Consider the following 16,421-nt stretch of genomic DNA (forward strand, 5'->3'; position numbering starts at 1 on the left):
AAAAATAAATAAATTAATTAATTAAAAAAATAATAATAATAAATAAATAAATGAAGTTATCAGGATAAGAGGGGAAAAAAAGGTCAGTGTAAACAAACCCCAGGTCCTAGGGGCCCTCAGCACTGCACTCCCTTCCCTCCATTTACGACTCTGCCATTCTCCTCTGAGACATAAGCTTGAACTCTGCCCCAGGCGCACCATCCTGTCCTCTCCTGCCCTGTCGCTGATCTGCCGAGGATACTTGTCTAAACATGGCCATCTCCTCGCATCTCCGTCCCCGACTTCTGGGAGCACCCCTACAAACTCGTTCACAGTGAGCAGAGGAATCCAAGGTCCTCTCCTCTCGTCCCCACTCCCTCGCCGCCTCCGCCTCCCGGTCCTGGACGCCAAGGCCCCAGCTTCCCCTCGCCCTGGCCCTCGCCCTCACCCCGGGCTCTCCCCCAAATGGGCCGGCTCCGTCTCCCTGCAGGCCGACTCGCCGCTGCCAGTCTGCACCTGCAGCCCAGTGGCCCGGCTTTCGGTCCCGCCAGCCCGCCCTCTCCACCGTCTCCCGGCTCCGTGTTCGGCCGCCGCGCCGTGGGCCCCTGTGGGGGCAACGAGCTCAACTAGCGCGCCGAACCGTGCCTGCGTCAATAAGGCGCGGTTCCGATGTGCCGCGCTGCCGTCGAGCGCCGCTCCCCCGGCTCTGAAGGCCCTGGCTCCGCCCGCCGCCCCGCCCGAGCCGCCCGGCAGTAGTTCGCCCCCACCACCCCACGCGCGATTGGCTGTACCATCCCGGCTTACCGCGCGCTGATTGGTCGGCGCGCGGGTCGGTCAGGCCGGGCGCCGCTGCGGCGGCGGCGGCGGAGGAGAACGGAGCCAGACCGGAAGGGTTCTAAGCGCTCCGGCGCCCCTCACACCCACTGCGGCGGCGGCGGCGGCAGCGGCGACGGCGGCGGGGCGGAGCGGCGCAGAGCGGGGCGGGGCGGCCGGCCGAGCCCCGGGCAGCGGAGCCGCGAGCCGCCAGCGCGCAGCGCCGCCAGTCCGCCCGCCTGCCCTCTCCTCTTGGCGCGGCGGCGGGTAGGTGAGGTGAGCCTGGTGGGCGGGTTAGGCCCAGCGGGGACTCTCGGGCCGAGCCTCGCTGGGGAGGGACGGCGGGAGGGCCGCGCGGCCAGGATCCGCGGAGAAGGGGGGGTTGCGGGGCTGGCGGACCGGGTTCTGTGGGGCCGACCGGGGTCTGCGGGGTGCTGGTGACCCCGGCCGCAGCCCCTCGTCCCCCGGGCTGCCGCAGTCACCCCCGCCCGCCCGGCTGTCAGCACCCCAAAGCTGAGGGCCCGCTCCCTAGTCTGGCCCCGGCAGACCTACCGTAGGGTCTGTGGGCGCCCCCCCTCCCGATTGTTTGGCACACAGCAGCACACCTGCTTCGGGATGCTCAGAAGCCTGGAATTTGGTTCCTGCGACCTTAGCAAAGGCACTGACACTTGATGTTCCTCGGTTTTCCCCTCAGCAAAGTGGGAAAAATGTCTGCCCTTTGGGTCAGTGTTGTTGTCAGTCTATATGAATGTGTGTGAAAGCGCCTGGGCAGGAGCCCAGTGTACATTTGTGAAAAATTGGGCGGCATACTGCTCCTTGCTGGTTTGAGTGTGGCAGGAACCCCCTCCCCATCCGCCCAGAGCCCCCCATACTCACGCTGCTCCAGTGCCTTGTCATTGCACACTCAGTGCCCAGCAACGCCAGAGCGGGCCCTACCCAACCCACCCCGCCAACCCCCCACCACTCCCCCAACCCAGAGCACCGTTCTCCTGTCCCACCCACCTTACTTGCCTTGAACGTTTAGCCCTGTTTACCTCAGGACCTTTGCACTTGCTGTGTCCAGTGATTGGAGTTGTCTCCCGGATCTTTGCACAGCTGGCTCCTTCTGGTTCTTCTGGTCAGATGTCTCACTTTACACAATACCTTCCTTGACCACCCTCTTTCTTCCCTTAGTCATTCTTTCTCATTATGTTGTTTAATTTTCTTCCTAGTATCTGGTTTGAAACTATTCTATTGATTTGCCTGTTTATTTTCTGTCTCTCCCACTAGGATGTAGCTTTATGAAAACAGGTAGTTGTCTGATTTGTCCACTGCTTTATCCCCAGTGCTTAGAAAGCACACAGTAAGTACTCAGTAATATCAGTCGAGTGAATGAATGAATGACCCTGCCCGCCTGTTGCTTCTCCTTTATGTTTGTTTAGTGACTTCTGACTAACTTGTGAAACTAGTATGCAGATGGAAGCTTGCTTTCATTTTGTGAAACATTTTAATGTCCTTGACCCCTTTATTTGGTAACTGTCAGAACAAGCTGTGATATAAAATCTTACATTTTTATAATGTTTTTAGCTGTAACTTTCTTCCACGCATTCAGGAGACATTTACTGAATTCTACATTATCTAGGTCAGGCTTTCTGCTCGGCCCTGGGGACACAAAGGCAATAGCAACAGGGTCCCTTCCTCCAGAGAGCCCAAGAGCCCAGTAGGGAAGGCAGACATGTAGACAGTATTAGGACAGCTGGCTGTAGAGGGGGGGCTGTGCCATGAAACCTTGGAGGAGGTGATGGGTGGTGCTGGAGTTGAGCCTTGAATGATGATGAGAAGCTTGTCAGGTGGGGGAGGCAAGAAGTGGGAAAGGGCAGGGTGAAGGAAGAACTTTAGCCCAATGTGGGGTCAAAATCAGCCTGTTGGGCCAGGTGTAAGAGAGCTTGGAGTAGTGGGGACCCTGGAGAACCAGACCCAGCTCACCCAGCAATTTTTAGAAAGAAGTCAGAACTCGACATTTGTATCTACACTCTCTTGATTTTGAAATGTTGGCAGTAGCTAATTTTAAAATGTTTTAAATGCTGTGAACCAAGCAAAATACAGACCTCATTCAGCTTTGTTGCAGGATTGTCGACCGCCAGTGCAGGTTGTATAGGAAGGAAGAGTTGCAATGAGCTGGAAAGGTAGCCCAAGGCCAGAGGAGCTAGGCCCTATTTGTCCAGGTACTCTCATTTAATTGTCACTGGAGCTCTGTGATAGCAGCTATGAAGCCCATTTCTGCAGAGGAGGAAACAGAGGCTCCCAGAGTTTCAGCAGTCTTGTTTCATAACAAGCAGCTGGAAAGTGAAATTTGAACCCAGGTCTCCCCCAGATCAGCATTCTTTCCTGGGTCCCTCAGCTCTGAGTATTCTCTTTTGGCTCTTCATTTGTTCTGGAAGAACAACATCCAATTTAGATAATGTTTCCCTTCATTTAACCCTTTTTTTTCCCCTTCAAAAGGATCCTGCAGGGTTAAAAATAATACTATTTTGGCATAGTCTTCTCTGAAGAGTTTTGATTCTCCTGAGTCTCCTGAGGCGAATCCACTCCTGAGGATTTAATTTTCAGGATACCACTTTAAATAATTTGTTGACAGATTAAAATGTGTTTATTTGGCCTCTCTAAATAAATGTTAGAGGATACACCTCAATTTGTCTATTTAAAATAAAATTACTTAATTTTCTGTATAGAGAAAAGTGCCAGATGAAGCAATTAACAGCGAGTAAACCAATTTATTTCATGATGCATAAGGTAAAACAAAACCACATTTTTTTCTTAACACAATTGATTTGGCAGTAGGGCAGCTATTTCTAATCTAAATATGTAGTTATACTTGGTTAAGAAGGTGACATTTTTACATAATTTTCCTTAAGAATTAAGGAAAAATTAAATTTGTATTTGGCCTTCTGTGATTGTATGAACTAGTTTCAACATCAGTCTTTATTTTAACTGTTTATTGTGAGGAATTTCAAACATATACGGAAGTAGACAGAGTAGTATCTGGCTTTAACAATTACCAACTCATGGCCAATCTTGTTCGTCCCTAATCCCATCCATACACCTCACCCCACCTATTATTTTCAAGCAAATCCTAACTATGATGTCATTTCATCCATGAATTTTTCAGTTTATGTCTCTAAAAGATAAGGATTCTTTTAAACTTTGAAAAGCAATAATTCCTTAATATCATCAAATAACCAGTCAGCATTCAAATTTCTAGTTGTCTCACAAATTTTATAGTTTCTTTAATAGTTTCTTCATTGGAATCAGGATCCAGATAAGGTCCATACATTGTGATAAGTTGATATGTCTTTTAAATTTAATCTGTAGATCCTTTATTTCTCTTTTTCTTTTCCTTGTAGTTTATTTGTTGAAGCAATAGCTTTTCCATTATTGGGATTTTACTGATTGTACCTCTCCAATGTAATTTCTTGAAAAGTTGTAGTTGGATCTAGGCGAGGTTTGCTCGGATCCAGGGTGCCTTCCTAGGGGGGTGCACGCTTCCTCTAGAGGCAAGTAGTCCTGGTTGGCTCACACTATGATGTTAGCTGCTGTTGATGCTCAGTGCTTGGACCCATTGATTCATTAAGAGGGCATATTATTTCGGGGACAAGTTTGTATATCTTTTGCCCAGCAAGAACTCATTTTTTAGAAAGGACTGTGGATCTTTTCACATTTTATATTGGCCTTTGGATTGCCAGTTAAAGTATTGTTAAAAGGTGCCTCAAATCCTCTTTGGAAAATGTTGGGGTGTAAATTAATAGATATAAAAATAATGAGCAAGAATTGTCTCCATTTTAGCATAGGAATTCCTTACAGCTAAGGAAATTTACTAAACATTTGAAGGTGAAATTCAACAAATTTGATTTTATTTAATGTCATTTGGTTTCTTGGTTCTTTTTTTTTTTTGGATTCTATAAAGTATTCTACTCCTTTTTTCTCCCCAGCTAATTTTACCTTAGAACCTTTCTTAAGCAAGGACTACATACTCTGAAACATTTCAGGAATAGTAAAAACAGATTCTAAGGATATATGGATTACAAATGAAGCAGGTTTTTTTTCCCCTTAAAAGAGAGGCATTAATATTAACTCTCTTTATGTTAAATGGGTTCTTGCCTGTTGTGAAATTGTTATTTGAATATTTCTATAACTGAATTATTTGGCTATTAGGAGACTGAACAGTGTGAAAACCACCTGTTAGTTTCTCTTTCCATAAGCCAGTGTAGGAAAAACTTGGGGATTTGTTTTAAAAACATATTGTTTTTTTAGAACGATTTGTTTAAAAAACATATCTCCACTCCCCTACAATGATTTTAAGAGAAAGAATAATTGAGAATGATTGCTTTTAAAAAACTCCTTTTCCTTAAAAAAGAAAAAAATATATATATACACACACATAAACATACACACACATGTATTTCTACAGAACTGTAAATGATTTAATTTGTTCGACTATTTAAATATTGTATATCTAAACTGATGCTGCTACTAGTTTGATTTCAGCATATCTATGCATGAGGTTGCAACCCAGGTCGTAAATCCCTCAGCTCTGATTCTAGAATCAAATCCATTTTTCCAATTCTTAACTCTCAGAAACATAACTACTATTATATGTTGGAAAGTGGGTGTCTTCTAAAAATTTCCTGAGAAGATGGCAGAGTAGAAGGATGTGTGCTCACTCCCTCTAGCAAGAGCACTGGGATCACAACTAACTGCTGAACAGTCATCGACAGGAAGACAGTGGAACTCACCAAAAAAGATACCCCACATCCAAAGACAAAGGAGAAGCCGCAATGAGATGGTAGGAGGGGTGCAATCACAATAAAATCAAATCCCATAACTGCTGGGTGGGTGACTCACAAACTGGAGAACAATTATACCACAGAAGTCCACCCACGGGAGTGAAGGTTCTGAGCCCAGCATCAGGCTTTCCAACCTGGTGGTCTGGCAACAGGGGGAGGAATTCCCAGAGAATCAGACTTAGAAGGCTAGCGGGATTTGATTGCAGCACTTCGACCGGACTGGGGGAAACAGAGACTCCACTCTTGGAGGACACACACAAAGTAGTGTGCACATCAAGACCCAGGGAGAAGAAGCAATGACCCTATAGCAGACTGAACCAGACCTGCCTGCTAGTGTTGGAGGGTCTCCTGCAGAGGCAGTGAGCAGCTTTGGCTCACCACAGGGACAAGGACACTGGCAGCAGAAGTTCAAGCCTGTAGGCTCCAGTACTGGGTTGCCTCAGGCCAAACAACCAACAGGGAGAGAACTCAGCCCCACCCATCAAGCAGATTAAAGTTTTACTGAGCTCTGCCCACCAGAGCAACAACCAGCTCTACCCACCACCAGTCCCTCCCATCAGGAAGCTTGCACAAGCCTCTTAGATAACCTCATCCACCAGAGGGTAGACAGCAGAAGCAAGAAGAACTACAATCCTGCAGCCTGTGGAACATAAACCACATTCACAGATAGACAAAATGAAAAGGCAGAGGACTGTGTACCAGATGAAGGAACAAGGTAAAACCCCAGAAAAACAAATAAATGAAGTGGAGATAGGCAACCTTCCAGAAAAAGAAATCAGAATAATGATAGTGAAGATGATCCAGGACCTCTGAAAAAGAATGGAGGCAAAGATCAAGAAGATGCAAGAAATGTTTAACAAAGACCTAGAAGAATTAAAGAGCAAACACCTTGAAGAACAAAAAACAAGCAGAGATGAACAATACAATAACTGAAATGAAAAATACCCTAGAAGGAATCAATAGCAGAATAACTAAGGCAGTAGAATGGATCGGTGACCTGAAAGATAGAATGATGGAATTCACTGCCGCAGAACAGAATAAAGAAAAAAGAATGAAAAGAACTGAAGACAACCTAAGAGACCTCTGGGACAACATTAAACGCACCAACATTCGCATTATAGCAGTCCCAGAAGGAGAAGAGAGAGGGAAAGGACCTGAGAAAATATTTGAAGAGATTATAGTCAAAAACTTCCCAAACATGGGAAAGGAAATAGCCATCCAAGTCCAGGAAGTGCAGAGAGTCCCAGGCAGGGTAAACGCAAGGAGAAACACGCCGAGTCACATAGTAATCAAATTGACAAAAATTAAAGACAAAGAAAAATTATTAAAAGCAACAAGGAAAAAATGACAAATAACATACAAGGGAACTCCCATAAGGTTAACAGCTGATTTCTCAGCAGAAACTCGACAAGCCAGAAGGGAGTGGCATGACATATTTAAAGTGATGAAAGGAAAGAACCTACAACCAAGATTACTCTATCTGGCAAGGATCTCATTCAGATTTGATGCAGAAATCAAAAGCTTTACAGATAAGCAAAAGCTAAGAGAATTCAGCACCGCTAAAACAGCTTTACAACAAATGCTAAAGGAACTTCTCTAAGTGGGAAACACAAGATAAAAAAAGGACCTACAAAAACAAACCCAAAACGGTTAAGGAAATGGTAATAGGAGCATACATATTGATAATTACCTTAAATGTGAATGGATTAAATGCTCCAACCAAAAGACACAGGCTCGCTGAATGGATACAAAAACAAGACCCGTACATATGCAGTCTACAAGAGACCCACTTCAGACCTAAGGACATATACAGACTGAAAGTGAGGGGATGGAAAAAGATGTTCCATGCAAATGGAAATCAAAAGAAAGCTAGAGTAGCAATACTCATATCAGAGAAAATAGACTCTAAAATGAAGCATGTTATAAGAGACAAGGAAGGATGCTACATAATGATCAAGGGATCAATCCAAGAAGAAGATATAATAATTATAAATATATATACACCCAACATAGGAGCACCTCAATACATAAGGCAGATGCTAACAGCTATAAAAGAGGAAATCGACAGTAAGACAATAATAGTGGGGGCCTTTAGCACCTCACTTACACCAATGGGCAGATCATCCAGACAGAAAATTAATATGGAAACACAAGCTTTAAATGACACAATAGACCAGATAGATTTAATTGATATTTATAAGACATTCCATCTAAAACAGCAGATTACAGTTCTTCTCAAGTGCACACAGAACATTCTCCAGGATGGATCACATATTGGGTCACAAATTAAGCCTTGGTAAATAAAAAAACTGAAATCATATCAAGCATCTTTTCTGACCACAATGCTATGAGATTAGAAATAAATTACAGGGAAAAAAACGTAAAAAACACAAACACATGGAGGCTAAACAATACGTTACTGAATAACCAAGAGATCACTGAAGAAATCAAAGAGGAAATAAAAAATACCTAGAAACAAATGACAATGAAAGCACGATGATCCAAAACCTATGGGATGCAGCAAAAACAGTTCTAAGAGGGAAGTTAATAACAATACAATCCTACCTCAAGAAACAAGAAACATCTCAAACAACCTAACCTTACACCTAAAGCAATTAGAGAAAGAAGAACAAACGGAACCCAAAGTTAGTAGGAGGAAAGAAATCATAAAAATCAAAGCAGAAATAAATGAAATAGAAAGGAAGTAAACAATTGCAAAAAAATCAATGAAACTAAAAGCTGGTTCTTTGAGAGGATAAACAAAATTGATAAACCTTTAGCCAGATTCATCAAGAAAAAGAGGGAGAGGACTGAAATCAATAAAATGAGAAATGAAAAAGGAGAAATTAACAACAGACATCGCAGAAATACAAAGCATCCTAAGAGACTACTACAAGCAACTCTACGCCAATAAAATGGACAACCTGGAAGAAATGGACAAATTCTTAGAAAGGTATAACCTTCCAAGACTGAACGAGGAAGAAATAGAAAATATGAACAGACCAATCACAAGTAATGAAGTTGAAACTGTGATTAAAAATCTTCCAACAAACAAAAGTCCAGGACCAGAGGGCTTCACAGGTGAATTCTATCAAACATTTAGAGCAGAGCTAACACCCATCCTTCTCAAACTCTTCCAAAAAAATGCAGAGGAAGGAACACTCCCAAACTCATTCTATGAGGCCACCATCATCCTGATACCAAAACCAGACTAAGGTACTACAAAAAAAGAAAATTACAGACCAATATCACTGATGAATATAGATGCAAAAATCCTCAACAAAATACTAGCAAACAGAATCCAATAGCACGTTAAAAGGATCATACACCATGATCAAGTGGGATTTATCCCAGGGATGCAAGGATTCTTCAATATATGCAAATCAATCAATGTGATACACTATATTAACAAAGAATAAAAACCATATGATCATCTCAATAGATGCAGAAAAAGCTTTTGACAAATTCAACACCCATTTATGATAAAATATCTCCAGAAAGTGGGCATAGAGGGAACCTACCTCAACGTAATAAAGGCCATATGGGACAAACCCACAGCAAACATCATTCTCAATGGTGAAAAACTGAAAGCAGTTCCTCTAAGATCAGGAAAAAGACAAGGATATCCACTCTCACCACTTTTATTCAACATAGTTTTGGAAGTCCTAGCCACGGCAATCAGAGAGGAAAAAGAAATAAAAGGAATACAAATTGGAAAAGAAGTCAAACTGTCATTGTTTGCAGATGACATGATACTATATGTAGAGAATCCTAAAGATGCCACCAGAAAACTACTAGAGCTAATCAATGAATTTGGTAAAGTTGCAGGATACAAAATTGATGCACAGAAATCTCTTGCATTCCTATACACTAACAACGAAAGATCAGAAGGAAATTAAGGAAATAGTCCCATTCACCATTGCAACAAAAAGAGTAAAATACCTAGGAATAAACCTACCTAAGGATGTAAAAGACCTGTACTCAGAAAACTGTAAAACACTGATGAAAGAAATCAAAGATGACACAAACAAACAAACAACAAAAAAAGATGACACAAACAAATGGAAAGATATACCATGTTCTTGAATGGGAAAAATCAATATTGTGAAAATGACTATGCTACCCAAAGCAATCTACAGATTCAATGCAATCCCTATCAAACTACCACTGGCATTTTTCACAGAACTAGAACAAAAAATTTCACAGTTTGTATGGAAATACAAAAGACCCCAATCTTGAGAAGGAAAAATGGAGCTGGAGGAATCAGGCTCCCTGACTTCAGACTATACTACAAAGCTACAGTAATCAAGACAGTATGGTACTAGCACAAAAACGGAAATATAGATCAATGGAACAGGATAGAAAGCCCAGAGATAAACCCACGCACATATGGTCACCTTATCTTTGATTAAGGAGGCAAGAATATACAATGGAGAAAAGACAGCCTCTTCAATAAGTGGTGCTGGGAAAACTGGACAGCTACATGTAAAAGAATGAAATTAGAACACTCCCTAACACCATACACAAAAATAAACTTAAAATGGATTAAAGACCTAAATGTAAGACCGGACACTATGAAACTCTTAGAGGAAAACATAGGCAGAATACTCTTTGACTTAAATCACAGCAAGATCTTTTTTGACCAACCTCCTAGATTAATGGAAATAAAAACAAAAATAAACAAATGGGACCAAATGAAATTTAAAAGCTTTTGCACAGCAAAGGAAACTATAAACAAGACAAAAAGACAACCCTCAGAATGGGAGAAAATATTTGCAAACGAATCAACAAAAGATTAATCTCCAAAATATATAAACAGCTCATGCAGCTCAATATTAAAAAAACAACCCAATCAAAAAATTGGCAGAAGACCTAAGTAGACATCTCTCCAAAGAAGATATACAGATTGCCAACAAACACATGAAAGGGTGCTCAACATCACTAATTATTAGAGAAATGCAAATCAATACTACAATGAGGTATCACCTCACACCAGTTAGAATGGGCATCATCAGAAAATTTACAAGCAACAAATGCTGGAGAGGGTGTGGAGAAAAGGGAACCCTCTTGCACTGTTGGTGGGAACGTCAATTGATAACAGCCACTATGGAGAACAGTATGGAGGTTCCTTAACAAACTAAAAATAGAACTACCATATGACCCAGCAATCCCACTACTGGGCATATACCCAGAGAAAACCATAATTCAAAAAGACACATGCATCCCAATGTTCATTGCAGCACTATTTACAATAGCCAGGTCATTGAAGCAACCTAAATGCCCATTGACAGACGAATGGATAAAGAAGATGTGGTACATATATACAATGGAAGGAACGAAATTGGGTCATTTGTAGAGACATGGATGGAGCTAGAGACTGTCGTACAGAGTGAAGTAAGTCAGAAAGAGGAAAACAAATATATATTAACGCATATATGTGGAATGTAGAAAAATGGTACAGGTGAACCCGTTTGCAAGACAGAAATAGAGACACAGATGTAGAGAACAAATATATGGACACCAAGGGGGGTAAGCGGGGAGGGGGTGTGATGGTGGTGGGATGAACTGGGAGATTGGGATTGACATATATACACTAATATATATAAAATAGATAACTAATAAGAACCTGCTGTATAAAAAAAAAATTCAAAAATTTCCTGAAACATCATCTGCCTACCACACCCTTGAATGAAAAGTAAATTCTGTGCATTGCCTCCTGTCTATTGTGTCTTTCACTGAGGTGCTCACCAGCATTAACCATGTCATCAGCTTTTGCACTTACCAGATTTTAATTCACATTTGCAGAATGCAGACATTTGTTGGGATAAGTAGAATGGGTGTCCTAAGGCCAGCTGATGTTTTGAGACCTTGCCCTGTGCTAGGCACTGTGCTAGTTTTCCTCTGAGGTTGATTCTGCAATTATTCCTGTTCTACACATGAGTGTAATTGCTTGCCCAAGTTCACTCACCCAGATAAACGGCAGACCCACTGCCCTCTGACTCCAGAGTCCTAATCTTAACCATTGCACGAAGCTGCCTTACCACATTTACTCTCCCACTTAGTTTTGCCTTAACATATATTTCCTGGGCACTCACTGTGTACTTAGTAGAGGATTGAGAAATAGATCAGACACATTTTCTGCTCTTGAGGAGCTCACAGGGTAGAAGTAGAGATAGACTTGCAATGCAAATGAATACAGGATGTGGTGCCAAAAAAGGGACATGCCCGGCACAGTTTGAAAGGAAAGCCTATAGAGGAAAACTTGCAGGAGAAGCAGGTGCTTGCACTAGACTTTGGAGGATGAAGTTTGTCCAGGAGAGCAAAAGGGGGAGGGAAGTCATTTCAGGCAGATGGGACGGCTCAGGCAGAGACCTGAGGTATGCAGTAGCTGGGGTCTGCTGCTCCCAGGTGGTTTGATAGTGCCGAAGAGTGGGCCAGAGGCCCTGCAGAACTCCTCTGCTGTTCTAAGAATTAGAATTTTACTGTCAAGGCAGTCGGTCACTACTGAAGGAATTTAAACAGGAGAGCAGTATGATCACTGCATGTTTTCAACAAATCTCTTTTAATTCCTTATTTTGAAATAATTATGGATTCACAAGAGGTTGCAAAAATAGAGAGGTCCTGTACACTCTTCACCCAGTTTCCACCAATGGTTGTATATTTATGTAACTATAGTACAATACCAGCATCAGGCAGTTAGCATTGGTACAATGCTTGTACAGTTCTATGTCATTTTATCACATGTGGAGGTTCATATAATCACCACCATCGCCATCAAGATACAGAACTATTTCATCATCCCAAAGATCTCCCTTGTACTACCCCTTTATAACCACACCACCCGCCTTGCCCCCCACCATCCATAACCCCTGGCAATCACTAACCTGTTCTATATCTCTATAATATAGAGAATTTTCATTTCAAGAATGTTGTATAAATGGAATTATGTCCTATGGACCTTCTGAAATTGGCTTTTATCACTAAAAATTGTTACTAAAATTTCATAATACCCTTATGACCCACCCAAGTTGTAAGGTATATCAGTAGTTCGATCATTTTTATTGCTGGGTGATGGTCCATGGTATTGACATACAGCAATTTGTTTAACCACCCACCCACTGAAGGACATCTGGATTGTTTCCATTTTTGAACTATTACAAATATAGCTGCTATAAGCATTCATGTAAAGGTTTTCAAGTGGACAGATCTTTCTTTCTAATGTGGTATGTATACAGTGGTTTGGAGGTATCAGGAATGGAGGCTGGGAGAGCACTTTGGCTATTGATATGTCTGGGGAGCAATGAGGGCTTTACTCACAACACTGGGTATCGGGCATTGGGCCTGGAGATGGGGAGACTTGACGACTACAAGGGGCCAGCAGGAAGAATCCTTGCTGGAGTCACTCACGTCCCTGTGAGTGACATAATAACCAAATTCTGTATCATAGTATGTACTGTAACTTAAGAACTGATGTTCAGAAGAATGGCCCTGAGGTGCTGTGAAGTGTTTGGTTATCCAAGAAAGATTAAGTTGTTGTGCTATGCTATTTTTAATACGAATTGAAGTAGGAAAAAAGAACAATTTGATTAAAACTTTCAGCAGCAAGCATTGAAACAAAAAGGATGATTGTGAAAATCTGCTTTTAATCACAGCAGTCAGTTAATTTAAATATTGAATGTCCTGGGTATTCTGAAACATTAGTGTGATTAAAGGTTTGAGTCTATGGATCACTGAATTATCTTCATTATCAGAAGAAAGTGTCTTAGTGGGGTGAAGACAACAAGATGAGATGTGAAGATCTGCGTTATTCTGGCCTGGTCTTGACCAGCCCTTGGACAGTCACTTTACTTTCTAAGTAAAATTAGAGATATTACAGTAGTATATTGGGAAAAACATGGATATAGTAGTCAAATACACCTCAATTCAAATCCAGGCCGTGCCACTTTCCAGCTGAGAATTTGGGCAAGTTCCTTACTATCTCCAAGTTGTTTCCTCATTTGCAGGGTGAGGAGAGTACTATGCACCTCACAGGCTGTTATGCACCTCACAGGCTGTTAGGAGAACTGTGTACTCAGAGCCTGGCCCACTTGCCTTCCTGCCTCCAGTCTCATCTGCCTCAAATCCATTCTCTGTAAAGGTGTCAGAGTGACCATTTTGCAGCTTTCCATTTAAAAGTGTTTGTTTAGTTTTTAAAATGTGAAATATGTGCATAGTTTTAAAAAAAAAAGAACAAAGTTATAATGGCAAGAATGAAAGTCTCATTTCCCACTGTTTCTCTGCACTTGCTAGCATATTGTGTGTGTGTGTGCATGTGTTTGTGTATTTTCCCATACATTGGCATTTACCGTATGCACTCTTCTTTAACTTGCTTTATTTCCTTATATATCTTAGACATCTTTCCATATCAGTGCATAAAGTCCCTGCATTGTTTTTTGTTTGTTTGTTTTTTTTTTCCCCAATTGAAGTGAAAATTCGTTCACTCAAGCCCATCTAGTAACTTTCTTTTTTTTTTATTTTATTTTATTTTATTTTTTTGGCTGTGTTGGTTGTTCGTTTCTGTGCGAGGGCTTTCTCCAGTTGCGGCAAGTGGGGGCCAGTCCTCATCGCAGTGCGCGGGCCTCTCACCATCGAGGCCTCTCTTGTTGCGGAGCAGAGGCTCCAGACGCTCAGGCTCAGCAGTTGTGGCTCACGGGCCCAGTCGCTCCGCGGCACGTGGGATCTTCCCAGACCAGGGCTCGAACCCGTGTCCCCCGCATTGGCAGGCGGACTCTCAACCACTGCGCCACCAGGGAAGCCCCCCTGCATTGTTTTTAATGGCTTTATTATACTTTTGTGCCATAATTTATTCAGTCATTCCAAGGGTACTTTTTAGGTTATTTCTAGTTTTTTGCCTGTTACAAGCAGTGCTACAAACATCCTTGCACAAATATCTTTGAATATTTGTACACATGTATTTGTCAGATACATTTATAGAATTGTAGTTGCCAGGTTAGGAGTCTTGTGCATTTAAATTTTTCCTTAGGTATTACCTATTTTGCTTCCAAAAAATGTTTTACCGATTTATAGTTCTCACCATCATGTGTGAAAGTACCTGTTTCGTCACACCTAGGTTGATACTTAACTTGCACGCAGGTCTTGTCTCCTCCAGGAAGCCTTCCTTTACATCCATCTCTCATTCACACATTCCACTTGTTCTCTTGCTCTGCCCTCTAGACACTACTCTGCTGGGCTTCTCCCATGCAGCCTGTGCATACCCCTAGGACACTTCCTACGTGGTGTGATAATTATGCAGTTGGTGGTTTGAGGGAAGGGACTGTCCGATTAGTACTCCATTGACAGCCGCTACCTCATGCTTGGCACACAGGAGGCCGTCAGGAGTTTGTTAGGAGAACTCAGTAAATGGTAGCTGTCATCCCCACAAGACTCAGACTGTATGCTCTCCACTGTTCTTTCCCACTTTAAAATTTTATAACTATGTAAAGCTGTAGTTAGAGCTAATTTTTCTATTTAGAAAAATTAATCAGATTTAATATTTATAGTACCTGAATTGCTTATATTTAGAATACTAGAGGTAGGGAAAAAAATCTTTAAAGCATTTCTTACTCTAGGCTCTAAACAGGTAGGAATGTTCCTCCTGCCCAATGTTTATATATAGAGTGGGTAGATTTTACAGGCCTCCAGTCTTGGAGAAATAGAGATTTTCGATTAGAGCGTTTCATTAAACAAGCATTCATCAAAGCAGCATGGTAAGTGGGGAGAGTGTGCACATGAGCCAGATGCCTTTAGCAAAGGCCGTGCCGATTCCTAACCTCGAGGCACCCACTCACCACACTTAGGTCTGTAGGAGCAGTGTGTTCTTCTAGGAGCTTTTTCAGTGGAAAAATGGTGGGCATTGAACAATGTCGTATGAGAGGGAAGACAGGCCCTCCCTGCTTTTGAGGAGCTCCTGACCTGGCGGAGGGAGGCAGAGGCAGACCTGCAGAAGCCAAGTGAGAGTGAACACGGTAGGCACTGGGTCCCACTGCTGGGAACCGAGGTGAGGAACCAGCACCTTCTGGTGAGGGAAGTTAAGGCAGGGACTGCACATTCAGTGTGTTGGTAATGTGGTTGCATGAAGAATTCTTAACACCTCTCAATTTGTAAATTGTCTTCTGAAACCAGGTTGAGGTCCATTTTGTTGAAGTACAATCTCAAGAGAGAGTTGAATTCATTAATAGCTAAATTACATGCTTTCTTAGTTTGGTTTGGGGTTCTTTCTCTTGCTCTCATGAAGCCCATGAAGCCCATGAAGCCCAAGCTTGACAGAGGAGGTGGCTTTGACAGATTCTGTCTTAGGTGATTTTTTTTTCTGCCTAATAAGGGAAACTTATTTTAATTTTAAAATTATTTAAAATCTTGAGATGAAATTATGTTAATTATTGACCTAATGATGTAATGTACTCCCCAAATTCACAAAAGCTAACCTAATACTGTACCAGTCTGAGTACAGGTTACAACAGCTGTAGCAGAGAGAGTTCCAGAGTTGTTCAACAAGGTTGAGATTAATTTGTGCCAATCTCAATGTGGGCAGGTGGACCAGAATGGGGGCCAGCTCAGTGCCACAAGGTCATTCCAGACTCTGGCTGGTGGGTGACTCTAGCATCTTCAGCATGTGACTTCCATCTCTGGGTCTGTGACTGCTGATCCCTCAGCCAACAGCAAGGGAGAAAGATAGATTGAAAGGCAAGCAGCTTTCTGTTTTAAAAAATGATCTGGGAGTAGCATACATCACTTCTGCTCGCATCTCATTAGCTAAAGGTTGGTCAT

At 42.3% G+C, this 16,421-nt stretch overlaps 1 protein-coding gene across 7 annotated transcripts in view; it reads left to right on the forward strand.

Moving 5' to 3' along the window:
* The first annotated feature begins 816 nt into the window (after nucleotides 1-816).
* MAPK9 (mitogen-activated protein kinase 9) overlaps nucleotides 817-16,421 on the forward strand; it is a 60,059-nt gene continuing 44,454 nt past the window's right edge. For 3 of the 7 annotated variants that reach the window (XM_057541323.1, XM_057541324.1, XM_057541325.1), the window contains exon 1: nucleotides 818-1,059. The gene's annotated coding sequence lies outside the window, so the exon portion shown is untranslated. Of the gene's footprint in view, nucleotides 1,069-16,421 lie in introns of all 7 variants that reach the window. The other 4 variants (XM_057541320.1, XM_057541321.1, XM_057541319.1 and 1 more) reach the window with 4 other exon arrangements.

Source organism: Balaenoptera acutorostrata, chromosome 2, assembly GCF_949987535.1.
Source record: "Balaenoptera acutorostrata chromosome 2, mBalAcu1.1, whole genome shotgun sequence".
Lineage (NCBI taxonomy): Eukaryota > Metazoa > Chordata > Mammalia > Artiodactyla > Balaenopteridae > Balaenoptera > Balaenoptera acutorostrata.